At 33.5% G+C, this 22,787-nt stretch overlaps 1 protein-coding gene across 1 annotated transcript in view; it reads left to right on the top strand.

Annotated features, from left to right (window-relative positions):
- Positions 1 to 22,787, top strand: part of Ser (protein serrate) — a 508,706-nt gene that overhangs the window by 344,576 nt on the left and 141,343 nt on the right. The window lies entirely within an intron of this gene.

Genomic DNA, 22,787 nt, shown 5'->3' with positions numbered 1-22,787 from the left:
CGAATCATTAACTAATAATTCTGGTACAGGCATGTAAGTAGTATTTTGTTTGTTACTTCTTCTTTATGTGCCGTCTTCTACCGAAGGTTGGCGACCATGAAACGATAGGTTTCTCTGTTTTGTGCCGCATGTATTATGTTCGCAGATTCTGGTATTTGAAACCATTCTCTCAAGTTTCTCAACCAGGATTTCTTCTTTCTGCCCAAACCTCTTCTACCTTCAATCTTGCCTTCCACGATAAGCTGTAGCAGACTGTACTTATCATTACGGAACACATGGTCCAGGTATGACGCTTTCCTCCTTTTAACAGTTGTTAACAATTCCACCTCTTTACCCATTCGTCTTAATACCTCTGTGTTGGTTACTCTGTCTGTCCAAGGTATTCTCAGTATGCGTCGATACAGCCACATTTCTAGAGCTGCCAATTTAGCCGATAATGTTACTAATTTATTACAATTCAATGGATTATCTCTTACCAATTTGTGGGTTTTTACTTTGTCTGCTTAATCAATTTTATGCATGTACACAGACATGTAATATTAGCATAATTTCTATAACTTTTTTGATCTTTATCTTTATAAGACAGCACCCTAATATGGGCTTTTTATAATTTCAGCATTTAATTTACTTTGTACCGTTTGACCTGAAGATGCTTTGCAAAGTGTAGAAAGCGAAACCGATCGTTTTGGTAGTAAAATTAAATTGATTGTGAGTAAGTCTTATTTTATTTCTTTTACCTATTTGAAATGGACTCACACAAGCCACACATTCATGATATATCTTTTATTATAATTTAATCCTCTTTCTAAAATCTGTATATATTTAAACTCAAAAGAAATTCCACTCACTACATAAAATATAATTTTTATTACAATCAATTTAAGTTTAATCTCACATAAATGCAGTATTTAAATTAAACATGCCACAAGAAAACAATTTCAGAACAAGATAAATCAGATAAAATAAATAAAATACGATATTTGAAAATAAAACTTATACATATATGTGTTTTACTTAAAAATACAAATGAAGAGAGAAATAAAAAACAACGACAACTTTTTCTAACTTTTCTGACTGTTGTCAAGCTTATATTTCAAGTAGTACAATACAAAATATTTCAAGGAACAACAGGAATGTTATCGTATTAAGAGAAAATGACCATTAAGTTGATTTACCAGTTATATAAACTGTACGGAAAAGAATTTATGGCAACTGGGAGCAATTTAATGGTAATATGTGATATATGCACCTGCATTCGAGCGTTTTAAACGGCCATACGCCTCGAAGAGACGTGAATCAAATTGTTAATAATAATGTCCGAACTCAATTATCGTAGCATAAATTTGATAAATTAAAAACATCTGATTACAATTTGGTATTTGTCGATATTTATAGTGTTAGTAGGAATAAAAAACTTTTTGCAATAATTTTATTCTACATAAAAATTGTCACATCCTGGATTTTTCTACTTGCTACAGTGGCTTTTGCATCTTGAATGGTGGTCTATAAAATAATAGATGATTCGTTGCACTTCTTATTCGTTACCTATATCTTTATTCGATTAACTTTTTTTCGTTTTCTTTATGAAATTCACTTTAGTTCTTTATACCAATTTAGACCGTAGTATAAAAATTACAAGGCTATGTATCTCTTGAAATAAATAATACATGAAAATATAATTTTTAACAGATTGTTTCATTGTCTAAGTGCATATCTAGAAGAATTTTTTTTTCATGTGGAAGAAAGCAGTGGTTTTAGACTAAATTTTGTTCTACGTCACTTTCGTCTTTATGCACAGTATGCTTTTTCTACCTGCGACTCCTCTTATTGCTGCTCTGGCTGTTTCTGTTTTCTGGATGGTTGTGTCCACGTGTTGCGTGAATCCATAATGATTCATAGGTATTTCGCTTCTCTTTTCCATTCGATGGTATTATCTTTTGCATTAACAGCTGTTCCTCTGGGGTTTCTCTTTTCTTTTTGAATATGATTGATTGTGTCTTCTCTGAATTGATTTTCCATTGGACACACCATTCTTCAATGTTATCTAATGCTGTCTGTAGACTCTTGACCGCTACTTCTAAGTTTCTGTGTTCTTGGAACATCTGCTAGTGTATACAGTAGGGATGACAGAACTGATCCCTGTGGCACTCCAACCTCCGGAACTCCGTGTTCGGATAGTACTTGTCCTATTCGTAACCTAAAGCTTCGGTTGCTCAGTACGAAAAGATCAGTCTGGTCATGGTCTCACTATATCCGTAGCCTCTCATTTTGTATATTAAGCTTTTATGCCAAACTCTGACGAAGGCTTTGCTTACATTGATGAACGCATCTCCTCTGTACTGTTTGTCGTTAAATCTAGCTGTTATGTATGCTGTCAGTCTAAGTACTTGTAATTCGCTGGAGTGTTCTGCTCTAAATCCGAACTGGGCTTTTGGGATTAGTCCTATTTCGTATGTTTCAGCTTGTAGTCTACTTAGTATTACTCTCTCTATTACTCTCTCTACAAATCCTTGTGCGTGTTTCTGGATTGCGTGTGGTGTTTTGTTGTTTTCCTTTTTCAATTCCAGTCTTATAAAGATACTCTTTTTTAAGAACGATTTCCGGAGTGAAATTTGAAACATCAAGCATTAGTTGATTAAAAATGTAATTTTCATTACAACCAATAATTGTAGCCTATTCCCTTGCAAACATAATATTTAAGGTAATGCTTTATTTCAATTTATGTTTGTTATTTACAGTGAATAGTATATTACATATTGGTAATTATATTATTAGCAGGAACATTGTAAATAATTAGTTTACTTATATAGTAAAAACTGTCGTGAGTATAATATTAATTTTTCATGAGGATATCAGATAACATCGACGACAATAATGTAGTGAAAGTTAAATATTAATTGTATCTGGTTTACAAAATCTTATAAATAGACCTTTCACACGCCAACTCATTACTGAAAGCACGAACTAGAATTGCATCTTCTTCAATTTCTGTATTTGTTTAGTCGTTGTTTAGAAGTTATTAAGTTATTTCACTTTACTTTATTTTGCAATATAATATATTTTCAAAACAAAAACAAATAAAAAAATAAAGAAGTAGGATGGCATTAGTAACTTGCTTTCCTACAACCAGTTAACTACATACGATGACGGTCCGATAAGTACTTAGCTTCACTGTCGACTGGCGCCACTATCACAGGTGAAATTTACTATCGTAGAGTAATAACAAAGAATATAGACGCTTATAAGCGTCTATATTCTTTGGTAATAACAAGCGAAACCGTTAGACCACTTTGTGTAACACAAATGTCCCATCTAACAAATATTTCCCTGGCATTGCGCCCTCTATTTTTTATACATGTCTGTCTGTGTAAAAAATAAACTTTAGTGGCGTTTTGATTTTCATACAGGAAGGGCACAGGAATTCAGCGTGAAATTTCCTTAAAGAAAAGCAAGTCTAATTTAATAAAAAATATTCGCTGGCACTCTCGTCTGCAACAAGAGAATTTTTATTTATAAATGAATTTAAAAGCGATAAATGCGGAATCTATTAGCAAAATTGAAAAATCTAAATATGTTGGCTACATTGTTGGTCATAAACAGATATCCAGATCTAATATCGATATTTGACATTGTTAAATTTTGTACTTTTGCTGATACAAGGTAGACGTTAGATGTAGTCGAGAATATTGTTTCGATACTAGTATTTTCATTCGATACTAGTACTCGGTATCGAATACGGTGTCATTCGATACCGAGTACTCAGTATCGAATGAAGGTATCGATACCATATGAGTATTTAGTAGTATCGAATCATCCCTATTTGTGTTTGACGTTGTTTAAGCGCAATCCGAGTGGAGTGTGTACGTCGTCTCATGACCTTCAACGAAACATATATCCACTAATCAACACCAGAGACTAAGAAACAGTCAAAACAGTGCTCCGAAGAAGGCGAAGACTGTCCTATCGTCCGGAAACGTGATGGCCACCATTTTCTGGGATTCACAAGGTGTCATCTATATATCTATATCGGCTACATGCAGAAATTTGAGTCGAATGAGAAGGTCATTACCGCCACGAAGGTCTACTTTGTATCGAGCTAAAAGGAGATTGTGTTGAGAAATAAATCGCCACTTTTCCAAAAATTTTCGCTTTTGTAGGCTAAGTACTTATCGAACCGCCCAATATACCGCTTTTTATGAACATTAAAATTTTTTTATATAATACTATTGATGGCACTGTTAAAATTAAAGAAATTTTACACGAAAAAACATCATCAACAATGTTTATTGATACAACGATTGACTACGAGTACAGAATATTTTATGTAACCGTCCTTGCATGTTTTTTGACGAAAAATTTACTCTTTTCTTTCTAGATTTATCTGCTCTGTCAAAAAAATATGGATTTTTTTTTATAGCAACAAGTACATCAATTTTTATTATCTATATAGAGTCCAATATATTTTCTGCTGCCAATTCTCTTATAGCTTGTTTCCTGACTTCATGTTTCCTTATAAAGAGCTGGCTAGTAGCATATACTGGTACATTATGTTACTTAAATTACCAGCAAGATACAGCGTTTCAGTTCAGTTCAGTCTTCACAATTCTCCCTGATGAGAAGTGAATGGTGAGACTCAAAAATGCAACCGTTTATATACATTAAAAACTCTTACAATCGTGACTAAAAAAGTTTCTGTTGTTTTTAATATAAATTTAGTGGATGAAATTGAATATAATTGTATTAGTTTTTTGTAAAAACGAGTTTTCTATCCTAATTAGGTTTCATTAATAAATAACTTCTTTGTAAGCAAACTCGGAATATAACGGAATGCATATTTGTCGAATAATGTTGCTGGTAATTCAATGAGTCAATATACAAAGGATTTGGTAATGAATGGTTTCGCATTTTGTCGTAATCTTCCAAAAGTTCCAACGGTAGTAATATGATTGCGGAAGCAGTTAAACAACCATTATTAAGTTATGGATTAAAATAAGCCTGCTTCGAGAAATAACTAGCACAAATGAACCTTTCACACGCCATTTCCTTGCTAATCACAGTAACCGAACGTAATTCTTATAAATTGTTCATTATTTTCCGACTTTGCAGTCTGTTGTCCTGTCTAAGAACTCAAAAGGGCATTGTCACAACGACTCTTTAAATTGACGTTGCGTTTGTTTATTATACATTCGTTAAATGGTTTCATTATTTTTGTCCATGTAGGCAAATAGAAGACGAAGGAAAAGAAGACTGGGCAATCATTGCGTGATTTGCCTTTTCTGAGGTTGCAGAAGCCATTAAAAGTTTTAACGTAGTTCGCCTATAATTTGCAACACGTAAGCTGCTTATATGCACCGGCTCTCAACGGTATTAAAACCATATGAGGCAGGACCGAATCGCCGTAATTGTTTCCGATTTCTCAGCCTGTATTGACATACTTTTTTATATAGCAAGATAAAAAAATACATTTTAACCAATTAATGAATTCACACATATAGCTGTAAATAACAGAAATAATCAAGTTAAAAAATCAATAAAACATTGCTTCCCGAGGGAACTAGAACTTGATAAGCAAAAGCAAAGATTGGAGGAAGAAAAACTAATTACACTTGCTTTTTGTTTGGCTGAAAAACGCGACCATATTTGCGACCTTTGACCTTGAATAACTTTTTTTGCAGATGTGAGATTGATGGGGATCGACATTCTTTAATTTTTTTACACGTATCCTGCAAAACTAAATTCGTTCTATGCGCATGACAATGAGTAAGTAAAGCTTGCGGGGCAATAATTTTAACTTTTGCCTGGAGACCATTCAATTCACCAGACATCATGGCAGCGCTGTCATAAGTTTGCCCTACCAATTTATTTTTGATATCAAAAAATTTTAATTTGTCCTTTAAAACATCAAAAATATATTCTGCGTTATGGCTTTTACTCACGTCTGTAAAACCTAAAAACCTCTCATAAATATTACCACGTAACGCGTGTCGAACAACAATTGATAATTGTGAACGGCATGATATCTACTTCTAGCGAAAAGCAAATGGTTTCCTGAATCTCAGATTCAATGACGTTACTCAAAATGTAACTAATTGATTCTGGATTGTTTTCGATATGCCGACTAAATATCTTCGAATCAGAAAGTAAATTCGAAAATTCCAAATCGTATTTCTTAAACATTTTTATTAGTTCTCTATAATTACCTTGATTTAACGAATGCTCCGATTCATCGTGTCCCCTAAATGATCATTCCTGACAACTTAACAAAAATTACAATATCAATTACACGACTTAAAACTGCGTGATTATTGTTTACAATTTGTTTAATAGCATTTTCACGTTGGGCATTCTCTAGTGAAACATAGATATTTTGTTTTCCAAATAAATCTAATTTAATCTGGCTATATGTATGATCTTTCGAAATACCATGTTTCTAAAGCCCTAAATAATTCCTTTAAAGTATCGTAACCAGATTCACACCACAGAATCATTAGAAAAAAGTGCAGGGAGGCGAAAGAAAACTGGATGTCAACGAAATGCCTAGAAATCGAACAACTTCAGGAAAAATACGACACCTATAATATTCATAAAAAAGTAAAAGAAATGACAGGTAGACACAAAAAAAGACAAGCAACAATATTAAAAAACGATAATAACGAAATCATTATGGGTACAAAAGATCAACTAGAGAGATGGAAAGAATACATACAAGACGACGATAGACCTTGTTCTCCACCATCCACAGATAATCGAATAAATGAAAAAGGCCGAGAAATAACCAAAGAAGAAGTGATCCACGCAGTAAAATCTCAGAAAGATGGAAAAACCACCGGTCCATACAATATCAATGTCAAAACACTAAAACTAATTGCAGATAACGAAAGTAAAAGCCTAGACTTAATAACAGCACTATTCAATAGGATATATGACATAGGTAAAATATCAACAGACTGGCTAAAATCATTCCTAGCATTACCAAAAAAATCGAATTCCTCACAATGCAATGATTATCGAATATTAAGCTTGATGTCTCATGTCCTTAAAACTTTTCTTATAATTATCCATACACGAATTTACAAGAAGTGCGAGTTCCAGATGAGTGACACTCAATTCGGATTTCGAAACGGATTGGGGACACGAGAGGCTCTTTTTGCTTTAAATGTGTTAACGCAACGATGCAGAGACATGAATGTAGATGTATATGCATGTTTTATTGACTATCGAAATGCATTTGACTGCGTTAACCATCAAAAGATGATCGAAATTCTTAGAACAACTGTAGTTGACGAACAAGACTTGCGAATTATCTCAGAACTATACTGACACCAAACGGCAACAATTGAAATAGAGAACACAACATCCGAAGATATACAAATCCGCGAGGATTGAGATAGGGTTGCGTCTTATCACCGCTACTGTTTATTTGTATTCGGAGTCTATATTCAGAGAAGCATTAGACGAGGTCCAAGGCGGAATTAAGATTAACGGAATCAGCATAGACAACATCAGATATGCTGATGATACTGTCTTAATAGCAAGCAACGCACAAGAACTACAAAATATAATACATGCGGTAGTTCACCACAGCGAAATGTTTGGTTTATATCTAAACGTTTCCAAAACTAAAACTTTAGTATTTTCAAAGACACCAATAAACGTACATGTGTATGCCAAGGGTCAAATAATAGAACAGGTAAATTCCATAAAATATTTGGGAGCAAATATCAATAGTCAGTGTAATCAAAAAAAAGAAATCCTATCAAGAATCGAACAAGCAATGAAAGCATTCATGGGCATGAAAACATTTTTTACAAGATCAGGCCTTAGTCTGCAGCTTAGAATCCGAATGATCAGATGTTACGTTTTTTCTGTCTTTCTGTAGGTATGGCTGTGAAAGTTGGATAATGGACTCTGAAATAGAAAAAAGAATAGGTGCCTTTGAGATGTATATATACAGACGAATGCTGAGAATTCCATGGGTACAAAGAGTTACTAATGTTGAGGTACTTCATCGCATGTGTAAACAAAAAGAATTACTAAGAATAATCAAAGAGAGGAAAATGCAATACTTAGGTCATGTGTTGAGATGCGAAAGATATGAATAACTTCAAGTTATACTGGAAGGAAAAGTACAGGGCAAAAGATCAGTAGGAAGACGCCAAAACTCGTGACTGAAAGACCTAAGGAGATGGTTCGACCGTTCATCCGCAGAAATCTTTCGCGCAGCAGTTTCTAAAACTACAATATTGCCATTTGGATCGCCAACCTTCGAAAGGGACGGCGCCATGAGAAGAGAAGAACTGATTATACGCAAGTCGACTGCACAGATAAATGACTCAGAGTGAACTCAGAATTTTAAAACAAAGTAAAGGTAGGGACATCAGAGAGTAAAACCTAAATTGTGATGTAAAAAAGGCCCGATATAGATTTAAACAAATCTCGTGGTAGTAGAATCTTCATCTAACATATTTAAAACTTCGGCTCTTATTTTACAAATTCATCTTTTGAAAATGTTTATTTAGATGATACGTTTCTATATTTTTGTAAATATTAAATATTGCATAACATTTTTTATTTTCCACATTAAAATATTACAGAATTTTTAACTCATAATTTACATCATCACATCTGTCGTTAAACGATTACCGTCCGCCTTTTGTCCACTTGACACTTGACACTATTACCTCCTAATAATTAAATGCGTGTACAACTTGTTCGCCATTCATGAATCATTTACTACGAAGTGCGCATTCACATTTAGTTATAGCTTATCAAAGTAAATCGAGTATGCCATGGTGTGCCACTGGATACGTGCTAAATAAATGAACATCGATTTCACACATGCTGTCCGATTACATCGAGCTACTCTAAGATCACGCCATAGCGATGATGCTCCCATGAACAATTTAATAGGATAATTTCTTTTCCGGTAAAGTTTTTCTGTATCCTCTACATTTCTTTATGCGGCTTTGAAATATTGTCATTAATTGAGATTCATTGGAAAAATGTATTTTGAGTTATAATGAATATATGAGTTTGTAGTCAACAATAGTTTTTACTTATTTCTTAAAAATACATGGTTGGAATAAAGTCTGGAACCAAATAAATATCTTCTTCTTCTTCTTCTTCTTCTAATGGCGCTACAACCCTTTGTGAGTCTTGGCCTGCTTAACAATGTTCTTCCATTCTGCCCTGTCGGATACTTTCCTTCGCCACTGCCTGATGTTCATGGTTTTAAGATCCCTCTCTATGTCGTCTATCCATCTTTCACGGGACCTTCCTCTTGTTCTTTTTCCTTGGGGCTTCCATCTCTGGACTACTTTTACAGCTCGATTATCTGGCATTCTTTCTAGGTGACCAACCCAGTTTAGTCTTTGTGACTTTACAAATCTGACAATATCTGCGCTCTGCATTAGTTCATCCAGCTCGTGGTTCATTTTAATTCTCCACGAATCATCGCTACATTGGGTTGGTCCAAATATTTTCCTTAGTATTTTGCGCTCAAATATTCTCAGTTAATTTTCATCAGTGGTTGAGAGGGTCCACGTTTCACATCCATATGTGACCACTGGTCTAATTACTGTTTTGTAGATTCTCAGCTTAGACTCACGATTCAGTAACTTACTTTTCATTAAGTCTTTGTATGCACTTATTACCGCTAAGAATCCGTGCTTGTATTTCTTGACTGATGTTGTTGTCATTTATTATTGAGCCTAGGTAGGGAAAAGTGGAGGCATATTTGTAGGTATGGTTGTCTACCTTCAGATTCTCATGTTCATTCGATTTTGTGCACTCCATATATTTTGTTTTGCTTTCATTTATATATTATTATAAACCAAATAAATATCATTGATACAAAAAATACGCTAATCATGAAACTTTGTCATTATCATCATCATTCAGCCTCAAAATTCCGCTGCTGAACATAGGCCTCTTCCTCGTGTTTCCAACCTTATCTATCTTGTGTCACTCTCATCTAGTTTTTATTTGTTCTACTTAAATCATCAGCCCATCATGTAGGTGGTCGACTGACGTTTCTTTTGCCTTCCCTTGGTCTCCATTTCAATAAACTCTTTGTACATCGCCCATCCGTCATTCTAGCTGTATCCTGCCTATCTTCATTTTAGTCTGGTTATCCTTTCCATGACGTCAGTCGTCTTGGTTCTTCTCCTGACCCCTTAGTTGTTTTAATCAAAGACAATGACACATAAAACTTGAACTACCCATCAAACTTTGTATGCAAAGATGCATTTAGCGCCTTTTTTTGTTATTCTACTTTAGGATTCAACGGAAATACCCTTAACTTATTCAATTTAATTGGGATGCCATGTTGGGTAAAAGAAATTCTTAATATTTCAATACGATTTTTTCACTTAAATTTTCAATCCTAACCCTCCGGAGGGCCATCGTGATGTCGTCGTGTATTGTCCGTCTCCAAAGATCTCTGTCTCTGGTCATTTCTTTTAACTAATGCATATATCTTTTGCACATTCCTCTAATTTAATCGATCCATCTTGTTGGGGATCTTCCTCGTGATTTTCTGCCTTCTACCTTTCCTTGAATAATAAGTCTTTCCATGTTTTCTATGTCTGCTCTCATAACATGTCCAAACATGTATTTTAATTGTTGGAGATGGGCTTTGCTGGATAGCCGTTTAGTATCTGCCATAAGTGTTGACATTTGAATCTGTCGAACGTTTTGCGATAATCCATAAAACAAATGTATAGTTGGATATTGAATTTCCTAGATTTTTCTATTATTTGTTTTATGTTCAGAAGGTGTTCTCGAGTACCTCTACCTAGTTGGTAAATCTAGTTTATTCTGGTGTATTTCTCTTTGTAGGAAAGTTTTCAGTCTCTCATTGATTATGTGTAGCTTTATTTTGCTGGCATGTGAGATAAGAGAGATGGTTCTATAGTTGTCGCAAGTAATGAAAGCAGCCGATGCTTTTTTATGTATTGTGGTTATTTTAGATTTGTCCAGTCATCAAGTCATTGCTTGTAATGCCATATTTTGTTCAGCGCAAGTGAAGCAATTTTATTCCGGTTTCTTCTGTAGCGTTGAGCGTTTGTGCTGTTATCATCTCTGGACCTGGTGCTTTGTTATACTTGAGTTTACTATCAGTCTTATTTCATTCTTGAGTATGTTATTTTTTTCTTCGATTTTTTGAGGAGTTTGGTGAACAAGTTCCTGGCGTTGATCATCTTTATATAAATCCCTGCAATATATTCTTCATGTCTTTGGTATATTTTCTCTGTTGGTGCTCAGGGTTCCTGTATGGTCTTCAATGGTTAAAGTTCTGGCTTTAAACTATCATGTATCATATTTTTCTTAGTCCATCTGTTGGCTGATCGTTTTGATCGTGTCTCTCAATTTCTTTGCATTTATTGTGATAGTATTGTTGTTATTCAGCCTTGCCTCTCTGTTTTATTTCTTTGCTGAGGTCTTTTAAACTAGCTTTTTCCCTTTCACTATGTAGACCACTTTAACAAAGATTTCTTCGTTTTTCAATTATTTTAAGTTTTTCATCTGTTATCCAGTGTTTTTTTTTTCACTGGATTATTTACCTTTGGGCGATCGATTGGTATTGTTACACAATGTTTAATAGTCTTCCATATTTCTTGTGATGTACCCTTACCAATAGAGATCATACTTTTCTGCACTACTTGGAGAACCTCCTTTTTTCTTAGTTTTATCCTCTTTTTCTCTCTCCTTGTTTGGGACGCTTTAAGTTTAAGCTTTATTTTAGTTACAAGGAGAGTATGATCTGATCCACATATCGCTCCTGGATATGATCTGACTGTTTGGATTGATGATCTCCAGCGAATATTAGTGAGGATGTGGTCAATTTGATTTCTAGACCTATTTCCTGGACTTTTCCAAGTATAAAGTCGGCATACATGGTGTTTAAATGGAGTATTTATAATAGAATAGTTATTTGTGATAGCAAACTTGATTAAGCGGTCGAAACTTTTCTAGTGCATTTTTTAGGTTGTGTTTCTCTGTTTTTACTTGAAATGTTGGTAGTTGTTGTTTCCAAATTTTCATAAAATTCCTCGACTGTTACGTCGTCTGCTGTACTGATTGGCTTAAATATACCATTCGATGCTTTATGTCTCATTGTACTTGCATGCAAAGGTTCATGAATATTATCTTTTTCGTTTCAAGAATATTTACTTCTATACTTTATCCTAACTCTTTATATAATAGTAATTTATGCAGCAAATGCATAGAGTGGTACTTTTTTTCACGAATGGAAAGATTGACCGGCAATTCGGTGAGTGAAAAAAATACACTTTATGCATGTGTTTTCCCCAGCTGTATACAAATACTAAAATTAAAAACTTCTCATAACGAATACCTAAGGATTGAATTGGAAATTGTAAACAATAATATATTAAAAAAGCCGAAAAAAAAAAACGAAATTATGAATATTTCTTTCAGTTCGCAATTTGAATATTAACAACCTAATCGTTTGGTTGACTAATGTAAACTGATCCAGTCACATTTGTTTATGTTTGATTTAAGGATAAAATTTCGTTTAAATTTTGAATATTTTTAATAGTCAAATTTGTCTCTGTTTGATTATCATAATATGATGTTGAAGATTGGCTAATTTCATACAGTAGTTGCGGTGTTAACATTGATGTTACAAATGATAAGTTTTTTCTGTTTCCTAATTCCTGTTAGGTGCTCAATTAATTTCTACAGTATGGTAGACAATACGAAGTATTGTCAGTAACAGCAACACATCCTACTGACAAATTAAAGAATAACTACTGTTTTTTTAACCATTTTTAGTAATTTTCTACATTCATGCCATTATGATCGTCTCCCGACTTGGCACCCGACGTAAAACTACAAAGGAAATTTGGCATGACACCATTTTCCCACCATCATTTATGATAACCAACTTTCTTTTGAAATGTTTTTGACCAATCTTTTACCAGTATGATCTCGCCAGCTGTCCAGCGTAGTGTACCCTGCATATATATAGGTTTTGTCAACATATTTATTTGGCTTATCTTCTTAAGTATTTAATATTGTCCAAATACTTAAGACATAGAGCACGAATGTCATTCTGTTCAATTAATAAAGCTCGACTCGTACGCCTCTCAAAGTCTTTTCTGCAAATGCTTTAATGAAACATGACCTTCAGTCTTATGAAAATGGTATATTGTATTATTAATGAACTGTTTATGGTAGTCCCTCAAGTCTGTCACAGTTAGCGGATGTTGTAGCTGTAAATTCTTGTGAATTATTTGAATCTGCTTTTTTTAAGGTATTCGCTTGTTAAATTATTCTTTTCACTGTGCGTACGGATACTCCAGTAGCTTCACTTGCACGTTGTTTAATATTAATTCGATTATTTTCAGGAAGGAAAATAGGAGATAGAAAGATAGTAGTTTACAATCTATCACTTTGGATTCCGGTGTCAATCTAATCTATTTACTCGTACTACACTGAACCGTCCCCATTTCATAAACTAATTTTTAATACGCGTATTGGTACCTTTATTTATAAGACTGGAACACAATGCGACTGAATTACAAACTCGTTTCAAGTCCAGTGGCTAGAAATTGTCGAAAATAATTCTCATCAGTTTTTTGTTTCTAATGACTATAAAATTACGGTTTAAAAGATAGATCAATCGATATAAAAGCAAATGTCATTTATTGTTTAAGTAAGTAATACAATATTTTGCGGTTTCAAATATAAAATAGTCTTATCAAATTGTTTAATATTGAAACGCCACCCCATATCTGTATTTCGTGGTTCAGCTGAACATTGTATTTGAAGCCAACTGGACTTTTTTTTTATTTATTCCTTAAGGACTGTTCCCTGCTAGTTATTTCGAATTCAATAATTCTGATTGGAAGAGCGTAATAAATAATATTGAAATTTTTGCTGTTTTTCACTTAAAAGTTCGATTTTTCTATGATTTATATTTATTGTGTAGTACTAATTATAAGGTGTAACGATAGTGTAATAGATATGTTAAAAGCAGTAGTTATGCATCGTAAACTTGTCCAGCGCAATATAGATTTTTACAATTTTAATACATACATCGTAAATGCTAATTGAGGGGACTTTTTACGTTAGAATTCACAAACCACCTGCGATAAATACAGGTTGTTGTTATATGGTGGTAAATGCGAAACGAAAGGTATTAAACGTCAGATAAATTCATCAAAACATCTGAAAGGTAGTAGCAAGTACTTGTTAGCTCATAGATTTAAGTTACGGTTGTGATGTATAGCTGTTTTACTGTCAGTTTTATGAAGATGCTCAAAATTTCTCAACATTACGTTACTTGCAGAAATTGCTTAATAATCCGTAATTTTTAAGCAATAATTTGTATAAATTTTGCAAAAAAATCAAAAACCTATCTTAGTGTGTTCCTTACAGAACTAGAACAATGTAAGGTTTGAAAAAATAACTTATACTTATACAAGAATTTACTGTTTGTAATGCTACAACTTCTAAAACGCTGCAAATAGCTCAGAGGAAAATGGAAAGGTCAATGCTGAGTATGTCGCTTCGTGACCGAGGTAGAAATAAAGACTTAAGACGAAAAACAGAAGTTACCGATGATGAACTCAAATGGAACTGGACCGTACACGTCACCTGAATCAGTGATAAAAGGTGGACGAAGAGATTGCTTGAGTGGAGGCCGATGTTAGACAAAAAAAGTAGAGGAGGACCCCCTACTCGTTGGACTGACGATCTAAAGAAAATGTCAAGAAATTCGGTGAAAAGTGCTCAAGATAGAGCACAATGGACAAAAATGAGGGAGGCCTATGTCCAGCAGTGGACGCAAAAGGCTGGATGATGAGGAAAGTTGTTTTATTTCACAACTCTATTTTACTTTAGTAAATAATCGCTTCGAAGACAATATAAAAACGTATCTCACCAGAATCATCTTTAATACCGATATTGCAGTTCAAACCAGACACTATTTCAAATTCACGCATGTTAAAATCATTATCAAACAGGTTACCTTTTCAAGTCGGACTTTATTGAATTGCTCCATATGACTCATGTAAATAACGTCTACCGACAAACTTCACAGATTATTGTATTGTATTCATATTCCTGTCGGAAGAATTAATGTAACTGGCGACCTCGGAACTATGTTTCAATTTATCTCTGTTGTGAGAGAACAATACATCAATTGTCAAGAGTTACTCGAATACTATCACGCCATATGTAGAGTGATTATTTGAAATAAAGGAAAGAAAAGAGCGAATTGGCAGACAGCGGTTTACAAATTATTTATTTTTTTACGTAGTTATTTCATTTTTTATATTTTCTACTTGTAAAATGTTATTTTACATACACTCGGTCCGTTGGTTCTTTTGCGCATGCGTTCATTCAATTATATGAATGAAATCAAAACGTTTATGTCAAATATACGTCGTCGATTTATGGTACGAGTATTCATCCACATTAACCAAAAATTACTATGCTTGTAAATTTAAGGGTTTTTCTTTCTTTAATAATTTAAACATAAATACAATTTAGAAAAATATTTAGTGTTTCACAAAATTGTACAAATATGTCTAATATCATTATGTTGGAGAGAATTTAGGAAGAATCAAACAGTAAAATGACATTTTAGAGGTTAGAATGACTTCCCATTAATAGCTTAACCTTTCTTTCTGCCTTATTCTAGTATACTTCATTGTATCGAAGAGGAAAGAGGACTAACACCATATTAAAATTGTTAATAAACTTTCATAAGTCTCAAGAGTTGTAGGAGTCCTTGAAAATCAATAATCTATTTTAAAGTAGTAAATATTTTATACACACAATAGTTATAACTTTTAAAATCAAGATAGAGATCGTAAATAAAGTTTTATAGCTTCACTGAATTTCTAATTCGTTACATGACAACCATACTCACGATTTATGCACAAACAGTACATTATAATTTCTCGAAATTGATTCTTCGACAGCTGTGTCCACATTAACAACTCCTCGACTATGTTAACAGAATAGGTACAATTACAAAGCCATTGTTATCCCATTTGCCATTGCTGACTGCCTTCGATTGAGTTCAAATGCATTGTGAATCAATTGCTTAATATTCTAAACGACTGCAAGAATTCCAGGCATTATTGTTTCTAGCTACAGACATACTGGCTTAGATACTTACAAGAATACGGAAATTGTTTGATGTCACTCAAGAAATGCGTGTTTTTGCTAATTGCTTGCTTAAGGCATTTTTGTTTCTTCGGTTATAAAAATAATACGCAAGTTAAGTAAATATTTTTAAAAAGGTGAAAGAAATAATAAGTTAGACTTACTCACAATCAATTTAATTTAACTAATCGGACGACCGGTTTCGCTTTCTATAATATGCAAAGCATCATCAGGTCACGATACAAAGTTAAAATGCTGAAAACAATAATCCCATATTAGGGTGTTGTCTAATAAAGATAAAAAACATAGGTAGGTGATATAAATTATATAAATTACATTATTACATTACATCATTAAAGATTCCCGCCACTGTTTTTCTGCGAATATCTTTACACGCAAATCGTCATTGCCGACAACCACGGCAGTTACTATAAAATTCCTTGTATCTACGAATCAAACCTTCGTTTTTTCTTTAACAACTGAAAGAATGTTAACGCAGACAATACTAATGAATAACCCTGTATTTATGAGGAACGAGGAGACGATACGTAATTGCGAGCAAAAGAATTGTAATTCAGGAAAAAATAGCGATAACTGTTACAGGCAATGAAGAGTAATTATCATTACCGAGAAAGAATCGAGAAGAATCGAGATCAATGATTTTTATTCATCAGTTTTGCCCGGCGCCTGCATTAACAATATCTTCAACGGGAGAAAAAAGGCCTCTGCGGCAGCGGTTGTAGAAGTAACTTTAACAAGGGCGTAACAGAGAGAACTCGCTAAATAGCTATAATTATTTTGCGCTTAACAGTATAGTCTGCAGTGTATTTAATTGTTTTGAATTTAAAATAACATACTTTTCATATAATTCTCTTAATAAAATATTGCAGGAAAACCTAATCAGAAATTTAAGCATTACTAGGTATAAAGAAAAAACAACAACGATGCGGTGCATAATAATGAATTTGATAAATCACGTCTAAAGAAGAATAATGAAAAATAACGCATCAGACATAAGTGAATATGCAAACCTGACAAAAAATATAAGTACCTATTCACAAAGAGAAAATAAATTGAATAGAAATATAACAAGTGAATTCCAATGCTAAAGCTAAGTAAAACTAAAGAAAATTTAATAAGAAATCTATAAAAGAAAATTAAATGTCTGAAAACAAAACTCTTAAGGACAAGAATAAATAAAACCGAATAGAACAAAATAGCACAGAGAAAATTGGATCTTTTTTGTCAACATTACGTTTTTAAACAGTACTGGCAATTATATTGGGAAACCTATTTGCCAAAGAAAGTAAAATATATATTCGGTTCAAGATATAAAAATATCCAATCCCTAGTAAAGCAAAAGTAAAAAAGAAAAACTCAGGGTATATTGAATGCCCCCACCTCAAAAAAAGCAGGGTATATTGAATGCCCAACTTAAGTTTTTACACCGAGTACAACGACCTAGAGTTGAAATAAAAGCCCACCTGTAAAATATTCTAATAAATAAAATACACTATCAATTTATGTATTCACTACAAAAGAAATACAGACTGAAATTATCATGCTTAGTCTTTAAAAAACCCTTTTCCCCTTCTCATACCTCTGCCGTCACCATGGCGAAATTAGTCAAATTGGGCTATTAACTGTTGCCCCTCCACCGTATTCTCCAGATTTGGCCCCGTGCGACTTATTTTTGTTTCTAAACTTGAAAAAGGCACTCGCTGGGCAGACATTTAATTCGAATAAGGAGGTCATCGCCGCCACTGAAGACTACTTTGCAGACCTCGAGAAAACGTATTTTTCAGACATGTTAAAGAAGTTAGAGCATCGCTGGGTTAAGTGTATAAACTAAAAGGATACTATATTGAGAAATAAATCAACACTTTTCCAAAATGTTCCTCTTTGTTTTGTAGTAGGCTAAGTACTTATAGGACCGCCCTAGTACAATGCTTTAGAACGTAGAGAATGTTGCATATCTACTCCTAAGCCTTCGATAAGATTTAGCATAGAGAACTCTCGTATAAAATTCAATAACATCTGCCAATAAACTACTTCTACCTGTTAAAGCCATACTTATATGATAAAAACGTAGTAGGTAAGAGTGAGTGAAGATATAACAGTTCTTTCACAAAATCTGAGTACCATTAAGCAGTACACTGGGCCTCTACTTTACTTGAGGTACACGGTAGAAGTTTCAGTAAACAGTAAGACCGTCATATAATCATATTTTAATACCATTATCAAAGAAAGAAGTTTCAAACTTTACGACTGGCTACTGTTCCGTCAAAATGCACCTACATTCTCTCAAAATGCTTTACTGTAACCAGTACTAGAAAAACAAGATAGTAGACTTAAAAGACGTTGGATAATAAACCTAAGAGGAGATTAAGAAGAATTTTTTATGGAGAAGTAACTCATCAAACTACAAGTGGGAAACTTAAGTTTCCCTTAAGCCAGCATATTAGCTTAGATTTGATTTGCTACTAAAGGAGTTAGCACATTTCGAAAATAAAAAAAATATTCACCGATCAATATCATTTTTGAGTATCTACTATAAGAAAAGGCAATCTGTCAGTGATTTATATAAAGGTATTGTAAAAACCTTTATATAAAACGCTTTTCTTATATGTAGTACTCAAAGTAATATCGATCGGTGAATATTTTTTAGATTTTTTAAATATGCTGATTCCTTTAGTAGTAAATCAAATCAAAGGTAATGAGCAAAACATATTGATAAAGTTTGTCTTTTATATTCCTTGATTATCGTCAAATTTTGAGATGTAAACAGTGATTATATAATATCTTGTGACTTGAAATGTAAGTCAAAAGCTTCCCTTTGTGTGTTCTTCTCCCCGACTCTGATCTCGCAACAAACTGGAAAGACGAGTCGCTCATCGAGTATCGTATATGATAAAAGCTACGCCTGTGGCGGTCAATAGCCTACTACGATGCCGATGCACAGGTGCAAATGTTTAGCAGGCTGTGGGTCATCCGAACCCAAATCGATGGTGTTTTGTTGTCGGCCGATTGAGAATAATTGTCGCCAAAACGCCCACAGAATCGGAGTACTACCTGTTATGCTAAACAGTTTTAGTTGATGTTGATAGCAATACTTCATGCATATTATGTAAGAAGAGCACAGACTGTCTAGGAGCTAAATGAAGGCGGTGACTTCGATGACGGCGTCTGTTTAGATTCCTTAATAACCGCCTACTGGAAAATTAAATGAGATGAAACTGGTTCTTTTACAAAATCGTTATGTATATATCTACTAAAGAAATATTTTTTTAAGCAATATGTAGGTATTTCCTGTCTGTTAATAGATGAGGATAAATATCTAGTGACGTTATGAGTACTTATAATAAATATTTTTAAAAGGTCGATTGTTTAGGGGCACTATATTTACTACAAAAACAAAAATTAAATAAAGACATGTTATACTATTGCGCAAATTTATGTAAACACATGAATTTTTCACATTTTTAAGTTTTTAGAAGTTGGCAAAAGTATATGTCAAAGTAGTGTCATGCTCTGACAAAACGCGCACCAATGCGTTGTTGCTTTGAGTGAACCACATGAATGACAAGATTTTGACTAAGTATAATGGGTAATTCAGGAGTTGCAAATAAGAATTTGAAGCAAAAAAGAGACAGTTGGACACAAAAGTGAAATGCAGACGAAAAAGCAGCATTAAGGAATAAGTGAAAGTAAACTAAACCATTAGCAAAATCAGCCAAGAACCTTAGTAATACTTAGCACATTATGGAGTCGACAGAGTTTTGGTCCATTACTTCTCCGTACGAAAATGACTTCAGGTGCAAGAAAAATAATTAAATCGTAAAAAACAATTATTGACTGTTACAGTGATGAAAAATGGATATGATTGAGTAACAAATATCTGAACTGGACTGTTACAGATTTTTGAAAGTGTCGCTATTAGATGTAAGCCATTTCTTGGTAGAAAGACAGCTGTATCTTTTTTGTTAAGGGTAAGTGACTACAAAAATTTGACATCCGGTATTGCTTAAACATTATGCGTAATAGTAAATACCGGCTTCTACAGTTGATTCTACAAAGTACGATTGAGGGCAAGGGAAACCCTGACCGTAGACGTATATCCTGGCTGAATAATCTTAGAAAATGGACTGGTCTAACAACAACTGACCTATTTCAAGCTGCTGTAAATAGAATAAGTTGGGTTAATGTGGTCGCCAATATCACTAGAAGATAGGCACCTTTAGAAGAAGATTGCTTAAAGAGTGCAATTCAGTGGGAGGATAAACGCTTTGGACCTACTTCCCTTTTAAAGGTAACGGATACCTTGTGCTCATAGAAGGTATGGTGAACTAACAAAAATGTAGAGAATTGTTAGAATTAGATTGATAAGTAAACTCAAATAAAGTTGTTTTTTAGCAAGATTCGGCTCCATGTCAATTGTCTAAATGATGAAATATTTCAAGAACTAAAGTATCGTGCCTAAATGGTCACAAAAAGTACCGAATCTTAATCTGATTGGAAAATCTCTGAGCTATTGCAAACGGCGGGCGAACTTTCGACACCAAATTGTCTTTGTACCTGGGGTAATCGAAGGGTAAAATTTTATTATAGGAAATTTCGACACCGCGGCGTAAAGCAGGTAGGTAGGTAATTAGCGGCAATGGACATTTGCACCCAAGCAGGACAAGCGGGTTTTCCCAATATTTATTGTCACGGCGGGGGGCGTGGCACTTGTGTACTTGTGACTAAATTATTTCAGTTGTAATTTATTTCTTGTTTAACGTTGACTTGTGCACGTATACGGATATTTAAAAAATGAGTTTGATAAAAAGTTCTCGTGGTCGAGATTTATTAGTGGTGGAGCATCATTCGTTCTCGAAACAGAAAGTGTTAAAAAGCGGCGAGATATTTTGGCGCTGCATCCAAAGAAACACTAAGTGTTCCGCAAAAGTGTTTACAATAGGCTGTGAGGGAGGACCTCACCATCACAAGAAGTGATTTGGTACATAATCATGAAGCCGATCCAAAAAAGCTTGAAGTAAAGATGGTAACCAATGCATGTAAAAGAAAAGCCCAAGAGGACATATCGGAAAAGCCTGCCAAAATTACAAGAACTGCTGTTGCTGAGTGTGATGCCAATTTGCTGACGGTTCCTGACATAGCTAGCATAAGAAAGAACATTTACAACTGTCGTCGTAAACTGTTACCAGGTCCGTTACCAAGAAGTATATCAGAAGTCTATAACGGGGTTAGTAATTATTCTCCTAAAACCTGTCGCAATGAAAGTTTTTTGTTTTTAAATCATCCTGAATTAAATGTAATTGTATTTTCATGCGAGACAACTATTCGTTTGTTGTGTAAATTAAAAACTTTTTATATGGATGGTACATTTTCATACAGTACCAAATATTTTCTACAATTATTTACTATACATGGCTTGGAAAATGGACATTATGTTCCTTTAGCATACTGTTTGTTAAAGGACAAATTGTCAATGACATACAAAAATTTATTTTCTTTATTAAGGTCTAAGATTTTTGAAACATTTCAATTATCATTAGAGCCAACTGAAATATTTGTGGACTTTGAAAAAGCAATTCACTGTGCTTTATTTTATATGTGGCCCAATGCAAAAATTAGTGGATGCCGTTTTCACTTACACCAAAACTGGTTTAAAAAAATTCAATCTTTGGGTTTGGTACAAGAATATAAGGATACAAATTCAGAAATTGGAAAATGGTTAAGGCATACGTTTGGTTTAACTTATTTAAATCAAGCAGAAGTTGAAGAATGCTTTCTTTATGATTTAATGTCATATAAACCTATAAACGCAACACTTGATATATATGCAGATTATTTACTGGAAAATTACATTTTCGATAGCGCTCTATTTCCACCACACATATGGTCTAATCAGAATCCGTCTATTGCGAGGACCACAAATGCCTGTGAATCCTTTCATTCGAGATTTAATTCTTCTTTTTATTCAACACATCCTTCTATTTTTATTTTTATTGAAAAGTTAAAAGAATTTCAAGTAGACACTTATGTCAAAATAAATAGTTTACATATACCAGCAAAAATCAAAGATACTACTGTTAAGGCTAAATTGGCATTTTTGGAGAAAATGATGGATAAACTACGATCCCAACAAATACGTAGGTCAGATTTTGTAAAAGCTGTATCTTATCATTCCTATAATAACAAATAAATCATTGTATACAAGTATATTAACGGTAAAATGTACAAAAATTAGGTACTAATTGTATTATATTTAGATATTATTACAGTTATAAAGAAATAAAATGCACATTACTTTTATTAAAATAAATAAATAAATTAATTATGGTATTTTATTTATGTCGCAGCTATATTTATTTGGTGTCGAATATACCTGTAAGATAAAAACGGGAATTGGGGCTGGTGTCGAAAATTGCCATTAAATTTTAGTCGCTACCTGCTTAGTGTCGAAATTTCCTACGCCCATTGCAAAAGCTAGATTTCCGGAAATAGATTTTACAAAAGAAAACAATAATGGTTGATACTGTAATGCAAATTCCAGATAGAGTGTGATATTTTGCTAGATGTTTTCACGAATTATATAATGTTAAGGTAGGACTTATTTTCTATAAGACAATTTAATTTTT

Source organism: Diabrotica undecimpunctata, chromosome 1, assembly GCF_040954645.1.
Source record: "Diabrotica undecimpunctata isolate CICGRU chromosome 1, icDiaUnde3, whole genome shotgun sequence".
Taxonomy (NCBI): domain Eukaryota; kingdom Metazoa; phylum Arthropoda; class Insecta; order Coleoptera; family Chrysomelidae; genus Diabrotica; species Diabrotica undecimpunctata.
The sequence above is the reverse complement of the archived record's forward strand: the minus strand, read 5'-3'. Positions and strand labels throughout refer to the sequence as shown.